The 15,191-nt window shown below is 36.7% G+C and overlaps 1 non-coding gene and 1 pseudogene across 2 annotated transcripts; both read right to left on the minus strand.

The window, feature by feature from the left end:
* Positions 1-6,502: 6,502 nt before the first annotated feature.
* TRNAK-CUU (transfer RNA lysine (anticodon CUU)) lies at positions 6,503-6,575 on the minus strand. The gene has a single exon. It is a non-coding gene; the product is annotated as a tRNA-Lys (tRNA).
* Positions 6,576-6,934: 359 nt separating this feature from the next.
* LOC107880744 (pentatricopeptide repeat-containing protein At1g09220, mitochondrial pseudogene) lies at positions 6,935-14,467 on the minus strand (annotated as a pseudogene). Its single transcript, XR_016125345.1, has 3 exons — positions 14,359-14,467; positions 7,725-10,059; positions 6,935-7,616 (listed from the first exon to the last, which is right to left on the minus strand). The product of XR_016125345.1 is annotated as a pentatricopeptide repeat-containing protein At1g09220, mitochondrial pseudogene (transcript).
* Between the last annotated feature and the right edge of the window lie 724 nt (positions 14,468-15,191).

The raw sequence follows: 15,191 nt of genomic DNA on the forward strand, positions 1-15,191 counted from the left end.
ACTTAAAAGTAATTAGACATTTAAAAAACTAGGCATAGATCAGTAGCCTTTGTATTTAGAAAACACTCAGAACTTAAAAGAGGTAAAGCTAGAATAGTGTATAATTATAGGAGATTAAATGATAATACTGATGAAGATAGTTATAAATTACCAAATAAAAATAAACTTATGAATAAAATTCAAGAAAGTAAATATTTTAGTAAATTTTATTGTAAATCAGGATTTTGGAAAATTAGATTAGCAGAAGAATCAATTCAATGGACAATATTCACCTGTTCAGACGGACATTTTAAACGGCTTGTGATGCCATTTGAATTAAAGAATGCACCATTGATCTTTCAAAGAAAGATGGATCAAATTTTTAAGAAGTATGATAATTTTTGTAGTGTATATGTAGATGATATAATTTTTCATAGTAAAAATAAAAATGAACATAGAAAACACTTAGAAATTATTTTGAAAGAATTTATTGATAATGGTATAGTCATAAGTAGGAAAAAAGTAGAGCTTGAAAAACAAGGCATAGAATTTTTAGGTATGTATATTAAGTCGGGAACTATACAATTACAAGAACACATAGCTAAAAAAAAAAGTGTTAAAATTTCTAGATAAATTAGAAGAAAAAAAAAACAATTACAAGCATTTTTAGGATTATTAATTTATGCTAGAAGTTTTATTCTTGATTTAGGAAGAAAAATTGCAGCATTGCATAGTAAAACAAGTCAAAAATATTTTAATAGTGAAGATATTAAATTAGTTCAAAATATCAAAGAAGATATACCTCAACTTAAACCTTTAGCATTACCATTAGATAATAATTACAAAATAGTTGAGACAGACGCATCATCAATAGGATGGGTAGGAATTTTATATTAGAAGAAACATAAAGAATAACCAAAATCTAAAGAAATTTGTTGTAGATATGCATCAGGTAAATTTAGTGATATACAGGCTAACTTCCAACCACTGACTTAGATATTTCAGGAGTCATTAACTCCCTTAAAGCATTTTCACTGTTTTTACATAATGATATATTTTCTATTAGAACATATTGTCAGAATAATAAAATTACTACTAATAAACAAGTAGCCCGAAGATGGGTATTCTATCTGTCTTGTGAATTTCCTGCTAAAGATGGAAGATCCTCTGGTAGAAAGAAACAAGGGTAGGAGCCTTAATCTAATGGAATTCCAATACAAGTATTCTATCTGTCTTGTGAATTTTGGAATATTAGAACCTTGAGAAGATGGTCCTTTGCAGTGACAAAACAACAACTCTTGTAGGAAAAACATTGACCTGTTCAAGAAAAAAAAGGCTAATAGCCAACTTACTTGATGTGATGCAAAAAACTAGAGAGAAAGGTTTTTAACAGAAGATAAGGCAAATATAAGGATATATGGTAAATTTCTGGGGTGTATATATAGTGTACTGCCTTTTTACCCAAGGAAAAGATAAAAACCTTTTCCTAAGGTACATCCCCCTCAAGTTGGTGCTTCCTATTTTCAGCACCCAGCTAAAGCCTTTTGAAGTTTCGTCAAGCTGCTGGAAGTGGCTTTTGTTTAGGTGCTAAAGAAGAAAAAGGGAAAGATGGTAGAGGCTTTTCCTAAGTGTTGCAGATCTTTATATTTTTTTTCTAAGGAATTGGACCACCTTCTTTCTCTCCATGGCTTGCCCATGTGCTCGGGCCCAAGAGATGGGCTTGAGTTTTGGATGCTCCTAAGTAGCCAAAAACTTCCATCCCTTGAATTCTCAATAGGCTTTGTGAAGACTCGTGTCCATCCATACCACAACCTTCTCAGCAAGCTCCAGGTTTCTTGTTTTTACGTGGCTTGGGCCCACGTAAACTCGTAGCATGGCTTGGAGTTAGGATGGCGGTTTTTGGCTTGGCGTTGTGTGTTTATTTGACATATTCATGCTTGAATTCTTATTGTGCTATAATTGGCTATGACCGAACTAAATTGCACCTAACAAGTTGATGCGCATGGGCTTATAGGGTTAGCACAATTTACGAGTTTGCTTTGACACTTATGCATGGCGGGTTTGCCTGTTTGCTTGGCATGGCATGTGGCCCGCAACTCGTATGGGTGCATCCGACAACCTTTCACATACCCCAGTCAGGCTTTTCTCTTGGCAAAACATCATGTTGGGCTAGGATTAAGCTTGGGCCTAGCCTTGGATTTTTTGGGCCTCAACACCTTACATGGAGTCGAGACACTAGGACCTACATTTTAAAATCCAATTCACGTTAAATAAAAATAATACAAAAATTAAAAATAAAAACATGAAGGCTTTGAATTTCATTTTGGGTCGGGTTTTACCGTTGTTCGGGTTTCGAAATTATGGGCTTTGGGCTTCAAGTTTTTTTGGTTTCACGTAAACCTGTGTGATTGGGGCTTACTGTTTCTTTTTTTTTTCTTTTTTTTTTGGTTTTGTAATTTTATTTTATTTTTGTATTTTGTGATTTTTATTTGCTTTAATACCTTCATTTGTTATTATGACATTGCTTGTGTCTAAATTTTAAACATTGAGGACAATGTTCATTTCTAAGTTTGGGGGTATTGGAATTTAGCAAGTAACACATATTTGATGAGATTGTGATAAATGTTTGCATGACTTAAATGAAAATTGGATTTTCTTAAAAAAAAATTAATAAATTAAAAAAATTCTGCATTGTTCTAGCATGATATGTTTGAAACCTTCTGTACACTTGCCATTTGTTTCATATTTTCCCAATTAAAGGATTTGCATGATCCAAAGAACTGTATCAATCATAATTAGACTTATATTACCATATAAAGTAAGCTTTTAAGCCTTGTACTTCAATTCATGAGTGTTATACACGTACTCTTATTTTCTTGTCATTTAAGTTGTTGTTTGATCTCATTATTCATTGATTTGGTTGAACACTTAAAAGTCATTCATTCTTTTGCAATTTGATTTCATGACATTTAAGAAATGATATTAAGGCCCTTTTTGGATCGTTTGTGCCTTTCAAGCTAATCTTATGCATGCTTAAGCATGATTTTCCATTGTTAACCATTTTGAGCCTACATGTAAACCTTTTCTTTCATTTAACCAATTATATTTTCTCACCTTAGCCTGAAAAACAAGTATTTACCTTTCTAAGGAACTCTTGAGCTTTAATTGGGATGTGTTTTTCATACTAAGTTTGGGAAGGGGTGTTTCATTTTAGGGAAAAAAAAAAATTATACAATTGGTGAAAGGAAAGAGAAAAGTTGTGATAAAGTGGTGGTTGAATGAAATTTAGTTTTTGGGTTTCTTTATTGGCCTCAAAATAAATTGATGTTTGTTCAATTAAAAGAATGGAGGTATAAGGAGTTTTGATCATGTAAAATATATATATATATTTCTCATTGTGATGATTCGAAGTCTTTAGAAACAATTGTTTTATGCTTTTATATTTTGAGTTCCTTGGACTTTGTATTATCCATACCTTTCATTTCTTACTCACCTTACACCCTTGGCCCCATTACAACCTATACATGTTAAAGATGCGATTTGGAATAAAAATGAAGGCTTAATAAGTCAATATATACTCCATATAAAAATCTCATAAAATCAGGTTTTCTTATTTGATATGTAAGGAATAAAAGCCGCAAAAAATTATCTTTAGAAAACGATTATTTTGAAAAAGCATTTTCATACTTAGCCAAAATTTTGATAAAACAGTTTTGCATGTATGATATGAATGCATGAAGGAATCTAAGGTCAATATAAGTAAAGAGCCTTAAATGTTCAATTCTCAAAGAGTTTTACAAGAATAACCTAATTGTTCCGTATTGAAGAAATATCTGCTTGAGTATCGACTTCTTGCTTCAATGTTCCCAAAGTCTTCCGGTGTGTACAGTATTTTTTGATCCATTTGAGAAGACCTGCTCCTTACAACTTATCACACTTGAAATACATTAGATAAAAGCCAAACATCCAGCACCTGCTCTATTTCAAATATCCTTCCAGTACATGCCAATGCCAAACATCCAAGCATACAAGCCAAAATCAAGTGTACACGCCAATGCCAAGCATCCAAGCATACAAGCCAAAATCAAGCATACACGCCAATGCCAAGCATCAAGCCAAAATCAAGCATACATGTCAATGCTAAGCATCAAGCCAAATACCAATAATACATGCCAATACCAAACATACACGTCAAAACCAAGCGTGCAAGTCAATACAACTCTTGCAAATCACAACAATGCAAAATCAATCCTCTCTAGTCACTCAAGCAAATAAGTCATGCAAGCTAAGTTATTTTGAGCTAATCCACCAAGCATTTTCTTCTCTGTCATGCCACAAAATAGGCCAACTCTTGGTAACTCTAGTAAGTGACCTCCAAAATTATAGTGTCTAGGAAAGTTCTTCAAGGCAACACCCTCGGTGTTTAAGAAGGATTGAGTTTTAAGTGGGACCATTGCAACCCCTCCAACTTTCCCGCAAAAGACCTGGCTGTAATTTTAGAGACTCTTAATTGGTCATCCTTGAGTTTCTCCTAAACCTATGCCATGCCACTGCAATTTATTTCGGGCTGGAAATTTATTATTCGGACAATTTCAATAAACATTCATGGCCCCAATAATCAAGGGGGCTAATGTTGAGGCCCAAAAAATCCACGGTTGGGCCCGAATAAATTTCAGGCCCAGTACGACACATAACTTGGGAAGAAACCCAATTTGGGTACCCAAGAGTTCATCATATACGCTTGCACACGTGCCACGCCAAACAAATAAGCAACACGCCACGCCACAAGCTTAAGTGGGCCCAAGCCACGTGAATGCCCGGGGCTTGCTTGAGTTGGTTGTGGTATGAATGGTAATGAATTGTCATGAGGCCCATTGATGGGCCGAGAAATGGAAGTCTCGGGTTCCTTGGGAACCCCGGAACTCAAGACCATTTCTTAGTCCCAAATATGTGGGTGAGCATAAAGAGAGAAATAAACTCATTACTTCAACCAAAATAGCCCATTAACTCAACCAAAATAGCCCAACTCTTGATAAGGTTAGCCCATTTACTTGGTAAATCAACTTGTTGTCTTAGAAGGCCCGTACAATTACAATAAGAACCCGCAAAGCCCCAGCACTTGGCTGAAGAACAAAAGCCATGAAGGGAAGTCTGGAGGTCCACTACGCAGAGCTGTTGGGAGGTTCCAGCACATGGGGGAGGGGGAATAAGTTTCAAGCAAAAAAATCCAAAGGACCAAGGGATATTGGCGCGCAAACTGCTATGAGGGGAATCACCCTTTGAACCAGCATGCAAACCCATTTCTTTCCCTCATCAGACTTGGCCATGGAAGAAAGAAGGAAAGAAAGGAAGGAGATGGTTGGGAATAAAAGTTCTCCACTGAGTCAGTTGCGGGAAGAGCATTGAACTCCCAAAAATCTCTGATTTTGTGAGATTGGGCAGAGAAGATCTTGCCAGAATAAGATAAGTCAAAAGAATGGAGGAGAAAGGAAGGAAAAAGCTTGGCCAAATTGGATAGAAACCATTAGGGTTTCTTGGAAAATGATAGCTTCCAGCGGCTATAAAAGAGGCATATTCTACCCAACCAGGAAAAAACCTACATCTAGAGAGCAAGCTTCATCTCTCATCTCTGAAACTCTGCAATTTTGTGTCATATTCCTCCATCTTCTCCCATTTTCTCTTATGGCAAGCCATTCCAGAGTCTAACATAGCTTTTGTCAGGTTACTGGAAAATTACCCAAAACACCCAATACTTCACCACTAGCCACAACTACAACCAGAGAGCAAGCTTCCTCTCTTACTTCCAAAACCCAGCAATTTCGTGCTCCATTCATCTTCCTCCTCCTTAATTTCCCCTCTTGGCAGGTTGTTCTAACACTTGACAGAGCCTCTGTCAAGCTAAAAAACACCTATTGCCCTCATCTCTCTCCCCCTCTCTCTCCTCAACGAATCCTCTTAGAATCCCTCCCCCCATGCATTAAAAACTCTGTTTCTCATAGGAATCTCAATCATTTCTCTCTCTCATGCTAAACTCATGAAAACTCAGCCCTCATGTCACAAGCTTCTCATGCCAAGCCAAGAATTTATTTGTAAGCTGTTGTTATTTTTGTTGGTGAAGGTAACTAAGGTGCTTCCTAAGGCTTCACTATCCTTTCGAAGTATTCTTGGGGCTTGATCTTTGAACTTAGACACATGGGATAATTTCCTCCATATGCTCTTTACGACAACCTAGCCCATTTACAGCTACCGGAAGAAAAAGCCCCTACAAGGGGGATTATGTTGAATTGTTTGGATTCGTATGAGGGGTGAGATTGACATTGGAAAAATGTGATGAATTGCAACACTTTATAAAGTTTAGTTTAGGTGGTTAAAAATAAAAATTAAAAGTTTATATGGTAATAGCTCACATGCCTTTATGTAAATTTCTCTTTTTTTAAAAAAAAAAATTTAGTGCTGTGAAAAGCTTTTGAAGATTGAAGATGAAGTTTGAATACCAAAAGATTAATTAAAGGGGAAACACTAGCGCCCACCGTGGGGCTCGAACCCACGACCACAAGGTTAAGAGCCTTGCGCTCTACCAACTGAGCTAGACGGGCAACTTGTTAGATTGTGGACACTTATGGTTATTAGAAGGCTATTGGCATATGGCAGAAGGAAAATATTTTATAATATGAAAAAAAAGAAGAAAAATGGCTAAATGATTCAGTCGTTAGCCTGAAATTTGAAATGGAAGAAATAATAGGATAGTGCAGCAATTTGATCTTGTTTCTGAGAACAGACATTGGAATTATCCTGGAAAAGGAGCTAATAGATTTTATGCCTGTCCTATGATAATGGTTTCACAGTGAAATGCGAACATTTGACGTCTTCTTCTTACATATGTGGATTCTAGCTAATGTCATATAGTTTAATTGCTCGCGTGGATTATTAACAACTCAGTTTTATGAGAAGAAAATGAAGAAATGGAACTGTTAATGACTGGTTGGATCAAATTATTCCAAAACGTTTCTCCCAAATTATCCCATCCAAGTCAATCTGAAGGAGGCAGAATAATCCAACATCCTCATATCTGGAAGAAAATATCCTAACCCAAGGATAGAGGGATTTTTGCTCGAAGGAGCTCCAGCGGAGGATCAGGATCCACCACCTGCAGCATCCACTTTGAATGCTCCAGGAAATCACAGAACAAATACAAGAGCAAGTGAGAATCAGTTGGCAGCTCAACAGTCCACTTGCGCTTTTTATCATATACTTCTCCACTTCCAAGATATTCATAATTCTTCAAACAGGGTCCTTCAGCAAGCTCTGTGAAACTCCACTGGAAGAAACCGAGTTTAGATCAGTTACCATAACCTAAGTGATCTCATTAATAGACTGGTAGTTAATTCAGGTTATTCAATCTTTCTTAAATAGTCAAATCCTAATTTCACAAAATCCCATTATTCATAACCCTAAGACTACATCAGATGCCCGCATAAGGTGATATACATAGTGAAAAATCACGAAACCAACTCTCCCTTCATCAATGAATGAAGCCTCTGGAGTTCAGTGATGGCATCCACACACTCCTGCATAAGAGGGACAAATGGATTCTGCTGTTACAGGGGTTTGTTGCAGATTTGCTTGAGGCAGCTTGGCTGCATATGATGAGAAGCATCACATTAAAACATCAGCAAATGCTTTTTGCTAAAACAATTCAAGAAGAGTTTTAAATGAAATATGTTCATAAGTGAAGAGCAACTTACAGGCTGAAGCATCAATAGCCTGGATGAGAGTAGCTCGTAATTGATGCATAAGTCCATCTTCATCAAGTGTTGATGTTGGCTGCCATTCCTTTGTCCTATAATTGAAGACACTGTAGCAGTTCTTGTAGTTGGTAAATCACTTCCAATTGTTATTTTCATCCCAAGCTTGGCAGGTGCTTGGATTACCAATAAATTTAAGATTTCTATACTGATTTAGTATTGATGGAATGCACTATATACAGAAACATGCCCCACTACTATTCATCATCGGATTTTTTGTTCTGCAGTTGAAACATAACACTCTTTTACCAACCGTAGCTCCTGTTAAACATAAGAAGACAAAGAAGATGACTTAGGAGGTGGAAGTGGTGAAGACAAACCTGAATATGACTGTGATGTAGAACAGCCCATAGGTTTAGAGTAAACACTGGAGCAATAGAGCAGGGAAGAAATAAGGGATCGAAGAGACGAAAAGGGAAGGAATCAGAGAGTTTAAAGTAAGGAAATTTATCATTAATCAAGTCTGCCTTAAAAGATTACAAACAACTCTATTTATAAAGGCAAAACCCTTTTTAGTCCAGCAAAAAGAAAAGTAAACTTTAAGAAATAGGAAAGCAAATTAACTAATAAGAGATCCTTTAACAAGAAGGAATCTTTAAGAATTAGGAAAACAAATTAACTAATAAGAGATCCTTTACCAAGAAGGAATCTTTAAGAATTAGGAAAACTAAAAATAGGAAAACTAATCCAAGTAGTATTAGGAAAACTAATAATATGCATTCTGCATCAGACTGGTTTCAATCTTGTTAAGTAGGGGAATAAACAAAACCGAAGAAAACGATTGTCTGAGGCTGTCACAGCACTTCTCATCTTGATGATAAATTCCCAAACGCTCAAATGCATTAGTAACTTGTTTTTTCAGATATTGGCCTTGTTTTCTCATACTTGAGATTATCTAGCAATCACCAGCAACATTCATAATCTCTCTCAACCATAGTTGCCCATCTTCAGCACCAGTTAGACCAAACTATGCCCTGGAAGTTTGAAGGCATTCCTCTCATCCAGCAAGCTTCTCATTCTCTCGACATCACTGCACCTTCCACCCCAGCAAAGATGTTGGACATAAGCACGTAGTCCCCTCCATATCCTCTCTCCATCTCCAGTATCTTCTTTGTCACCCTCTCACCCATTTCCACATTACCTTGAAAGCTACAAGCACCCAACAGGGTCCTCCAGATCACAACATTAACGATATTGGAAGGAATCTCCAAAGCCATATTTTCTGCTTCTTCTAATCTCCCTGCCCTCCCTAGCATATCTATTAAGCACCCATAGTGCTTGATATCTAGTGCAATTTCATACTCGTCGACCATCTTCCCAAAGAAGTTCAGCCCCTCATCAATTAATCCTCTCCATGACTACAAGCATCGAAAATACCCAAGAGCGTCACTCGATTTGGTCTGAGACCAACTTGCTCCATACTACTAAAATACTCGACAGCTTCTTTCCCCATCCCACGCTTTTCAAACCCAGAGATTATAGATGTCCATGACACCAAATTCTTCCTCTCAACAGATATCTCCTCATATAATCTCAATGCACTCTCTATGCAGCCACATTTTGCATAAGAATCCAAAAGGGAATTGGTGACACATATGTCAGATGCATTAAATCCTCTCTTCTCACCGTAAGCATGAAGTGATTGGCAAATCTTAAGAGCCCTAAGAACCGAAACAGCTGGAAATACGGCCAGAAGTGTAACCTCAGTAGACTCAATAATAACAGTAGAGAGAGCGAGCCAATTTAAGCTCACCCCATTTGGCCAAACCAGTTATCACGACATTCCAAGTGACAGAATTCCAATCGGGCATTTCGTAGAACACGTGGAGTGCAAGGAGCAAAGAGCCACAAGCAACGTACATATTAAGCAAGGCAGTTTGAACATAGACATGGAAATGGAAACCGAGTTTGTGAGCGAAGGCATGGATTTGGTTACCTGGGTTGTTGGATTTTAAGGTAATGGAGGCGTGGAGAAGAAAGGAGTAGTTGGAGGAGTGGTAGGAAAGGGAAAAATGTTGGAGGTGTTTGTAGAAAGTGAAAGCTTCACGAGGGAAGGGGCCAAAGGAATAGCAACGAAGCAAAGTGTTGAAGAGGAGAAGATGGGCAGTTGAAATGGAGTGATGGAGGAGAAAGTCAGAGGTGAGAATGTGAGAGTGGATTTGTTGGATGGCTGAGCGACTAGTTGGGTTTTTTAGCAAGATAGAGGCCAAGTGCCCTGGTTGCTTGATCTGGGTTGGTGTTGAAGACAATGAAGAAGGTGAAGAAAAACAAAGGACTTGAGCTCAAATTCAGCCTCACCATCAGGCACAACCCATGATTCAGAAGGATGGGTTCTGTTCAGATAGAATGCGAACTAGGCAGGAAAGCCCATAGGTTTTGGTGATGTCAACTAATTTCTATTGGCGGAAATAAAATTAAAAATAAAAAAAACTAATTTCTGACCCACGAGTTTAGCTTGCAACCTCCTCTTAGGTCCGTTTAGGTCATTGGAAAGTACGAGGGAAAGTGAAGCCCTTCTCCTCCTTTGAATTTTGTTTTCTTTCTCGTAAGAAAGTTTGGAAAAATGAAACATCGATACACATTTTTCATGACCCCATTAACAATTTATAATTACAATATAGCATTAAATGCATTTGTGTTTTATTTGATTTTATATGTGTATAATTGAAAAATTAAACAAACTTTTTTTATATTTCTATACAAACCGAACATGTTAAAGGAAATAAAGTGATATTTCTTGATTACTTTCCCAGGATTACCAAATATAGGAAATGAATCTTTATTTCTCATCTCTTAGAAAATGACATAGGAAGTGATTTTTCCTCAAATCCGTTCCATGAACCAAAACGGAGTCTTAAGGGCCTCACTTCATTTGCGGAATGAATCTTGGTCCCTGGTGGATGAGAATGAAAGACTCCTATTTTGGAAATGCTAAAATGATTTTTTTGTGTGTGTGTGTGGAAAATTAGCGATATATTACATTTATAGATCAGGCACAGAGGCCTTTAGCCAAAAAGGCCAGTACATAAATTAAAATTTCTTCTCCTTTGATTATCTCTTATATTCAAAATTTCTTCCTTTTTCGACTAGTACTCTTATTAGCTTTGTCAGCTTCTTTCTCAAAAACTTCCAAAGCGGATGTATACAAATTTGTGAATCAAATTGAAGCCTAGCTGGTTGTATTGGTTTAAACTGGAATTAGATTCAAAGGGGTTTCAGTTTGTACTAATTTCTTGATTTCCAAACATAAATACGAGGGATACGAGTACAAAGAAATAGCAACGATCTCATTTCTCGTATGAAAGTTTATAATAATTCTATTTCATAATTTCATTATTCTTAATTTAGTGATATTTTTCTTATCAACGTTGAAAGGATTTTCAGATTTAAAATCTGTCTCATTGATAAAGAATTATACATATTAGGAGTAGCAGCATGATCATGATAGATACAGCCAGGTGTAGTGTAGATATACATTGATAACTATGTATATGTTTTGTGTGTACAAATTATAGTAGTGGAGTAGCTGACCCAGACTTTTTTCTATATGGGGGCATAAAAAACAATTTCATAGCTGACTCCTACAAAGTCTAGGTTTTCAGAGTAATACGATATATACATATATATATAGGGGGCGGATCCATGACACCATATTTTTTACACAAGTTTTGACACAATTTTTGGGTCATTAGATTACTCCACTTTTAATGGTTGAGATTAAACATGACATGGAAAAATAATATTTTTCTCGTTAATTAATATTTATACATTGGGATTAAAATTCTAATATCTTATTAATTAAGAATTCATTCTCTCTCTTCTCATTAATTATCTTTAATTAATTAATTCTCTCTCTTTCTTCTACAGAGAATTGACACCTCTCTCTCTCTCTCTCTCTCTCTCTCTCTCCAAACCAGCTTCCTCCCAAATTTCTTCCTTTCACTTTTTTTTATAATGTCTAAGAGGTGGAAGAACTGACTGTCATTTTCCTCCCAAATTTCTTCCATTCATCTCTCTCTTTCTTCACTTTAGTCACTCCATCATCATCATCCACACACTCCTGCATTCCTATTTTTCTCTTCAATCAGTAATCCTTCATAACCCACTCTTGGTATTGATCTCTCAGTTTTAATTTTAGTGAGGTATAATTATTGGAGAAATCTGGAAAATTTGTAAATGGTGGAGTTGAGAAATATTGGGTTGGCTTCGGTTTTGTGGGGGAACAATATACTTTTGGGGAATCTCTTCCTCTTTTTTTCTTCAAATTTTATTATCTCTTGGGCAGTTTTGGAAAATTTGGAAAGGTGAAGCTGAGAGAGAGCTTGGGTCCTGTCAGAGAACAGTGAAGGTGCGGTTTTGGGGAGAAAAATCGCACCATGTATTGATTTCTTCTCCAGATCTAAGGAATCTCTCATGTCATTCCATTATCATAAAGTATTATCATTTTTCACCTTTTCAGTTAAATATATTAAGCAAAAGAAAAAAAAGAAATCAATATATGATATGTGGGTGTTAAAGAAGTGACTGAAGAGGAAGTGATGAAACACCATAAATAAAAGAAGAACAAACTGTTTTTTTTTTTCGGGGCTGCAAGAGGAATGGGGGAGAGAGAGAGAGGAGGAAGAACATGGGTGAAAATACTTTGTAAAATTTTAAATTGAAAAGCAAATTGATTGTGTGGGCTGGTTGATTAAAGAGAAAAAGAGGAGTAAATGCAGGGCGTGTGGGTGATGACGATGGTGGAGGAGTCATTGAAGATAGAGAGGGATGCGAAAGATTGGAGAAAATGGGTTCAGAACATTTTTTTAATATTTAAAATTGGAAGTAAAATTAGTTTCCAATAAAAAAGGGAGGAGAGAGAATTTTATTTTATGAGAGAGAATAAAATTAATGATTGTTTATTTAAAACATTAAAACTATTTGCCATGTTAGATTTAATCTCAACCATTAAAAGTAGAGTAATCTAATGAAAAATTAGTCAAAACCAAAAATAATCCGCCCCCATATATATATATATATATATTATAACACATAATCTATTTCAATAAAATTTTAATATATGATTTTGGGCCAAAATCTAAGACTTTATATATTGGACCATATGTTTATTAAGTCTTGGGCCTTGATATTTTCAATATAGAAGAGGTTTTAGGCTAAAACCTTGAAGGCTTTACTTATTTAGGGTGCTGAGTGGGGATTTTGCATGCAAAATATTAGCCAAGTATCTAATTTTTATTGGCAAAGTGTTTGGCTAGATGGGTGAAGAAACACCTAAGTGTGGATAGTTGCCCATAGTAGGCATGTATTGGGTCCGCCAGTTCTGCCGTACATATTTTTGTGGCCAACCAGTAAGGGAGGCTAGCACCAGAAGAATGGCCAAAGAGTGGTCACGGATGCTGTATTATTTATTGCATGTATAACGAGATATTTAAACCTGAGAGGTCCAAAGCTTCTCATGGGTCTGCATCATCATAAATGAAACAAGTTGATGAGTGATCTGCAATGAAAAGTCAGAAACAACAAAAAAGGCCAATAGCAGCTACAACATTCTACAAGTTCACAAAGTAAAATGACTTGTTGTAGTACAAGAGATTTTTTAAGCTCGACCAACATTGTTGGTTAACTCCATAACAAAGTAAGTTTTTTGGGTCTAATGATTGCCTAATTCGATTCCGAACTTTGATTATTAAAATTTAAGATCTTCAAGCTCGTTCGTTCTGGCTTCGTTATTGATTTGCAAAATGAGGTGTAGTTGGGTTTACCTCTTCGCATGAAGCTTCATGAGGAAAGGTGTTATATTTACCTTTAATTTCAATAATTGAGTTCGAATGTTTAGAAAAGTCCTCAAAAAACTGTACTCCTCTTTTTTGGGTCAAACCCTTAACATTATCCCTAGCCCTTCTCTCTCTATTTTGGGTGTGGTGGGGCTTGTTGGCGTGAGTCAACGTTCCTATTAGGAATAGAATTTATATTTTATTGTAATTATATAATTTGAGTAGAATTAAGAGATTTTGTACATATTTCCTATTTGTAACCACTCTGTATGTAGTATATATATTCCTCCTTAAGAGAAGAATGAACATATCAGTTTAAACCCTAATTATTTTGAGTTGGTATTAGAGCGGGTTCCGATCAGTCTCTACAACATCAAAACCCTAATCCTAAAAATACATATTTCCGCTGCACCTATCCTATACACCTAAGCATGTGCCGTCTTATATCTCTTACTGTCGTCATCGCCACCTAATATTTTGCTGCCGTCGCCATCTATCACCATGTCAAATGTCACTAAATCTTCTTCTTCTACTCCTATTGTGACGGTTCATACCGAATCATCTACCAACCTACTTATGTGATTCAAATTGAATGGATCCAACTATGAGATATGGACTTTGATGATCGAACTCCAAGCTACTACACAAGGCAAATTGGGTTACCTAACTAGCGACACTGATGCCCCTGATTCCAAAGACCCGAAATTTGGGAAGTGGAAAATTGTTGATGTTGTTGTGAAAAGATGGATGTTGCGAACTATGAAACCCAATTTGTTGAATATGTTTCATACTCTACCTACTGCTAAGGAAATTTGGAATGTTGTTAATCAGATGTTTTATGATGGCTCTGACATATCCTAGCTCTATGAACTGTGGTGCCAGGCTACCCGTCTCAAGCAAGAGGGTCATCCTGGCTCTACCTATGTTGCCAAACTTAAGCAATCTGGCTTGAATTGGACAAGAGACGTCATTTTTAGATGAAATGTACTGATGATATGAAGACTTTTTAGGATGATGTTATGGCAGATCGTGTGTATGATTTTTTGGCTGGCCTTGACGATACTTATGACAAGGTCCACAGTGATATTCTACGGAGTGATAAAGTTCCAAGTATCGAAAATGTGTTTTTTATGGTTCGTCGAGAGGCTCAACGCCAGATTACTATGTTTGGAGCCGACACCAAGATTGGGGAACTTATTGTTATGTTTGCTTCCAAAAACACTGATTTGGTTTCTCGGCATACAGTGGTCCGCTTTTCACGCTTCATTCTTGTCGCTGACTTCTCTGAGAAAAGACAAACTGAAGTGTGATCACTATGGTGAAAAGAGACATACTATCAACACCTGCTAGGTATTGCATTGGGTACTAGATTGGGAGAAGAAGATGAGGCGTTTAAAAAAGGAACAATTGGACAGCAAAGCTCATGTGGCTGTTGCCTCCACTTCTGTGGTGACATCACCACTGGGCACATCCACCTTAATGCTACTCCTCCTCCGACTTTGACTGCAGTCTCAAGCACTCCAACACCTCCACCTCGAGGTAACTTTGGCAAGGCTTTCCATGCCCATGATACCCGAGATACAGGTTGGATTATTGATTCAGGATCTACTGACCATATGACGTATAATTTTGC

Source organism: Prunus mume, linkage group LG3 (assembly GCF_029339155.1).
Source record: "Prunus mume cultivar Tortuosa linkage group LG3, ASM2933915v1, whole genome shotgun sequence".
In the NCBI taxonomy this organism is placed as follows: domain Eukaryota; kingdom Viridiplantae; phylum Streptophyta; class Magnoliopsida; order Rosales; family Rosaceae; genus Prunus; species Prunus mume.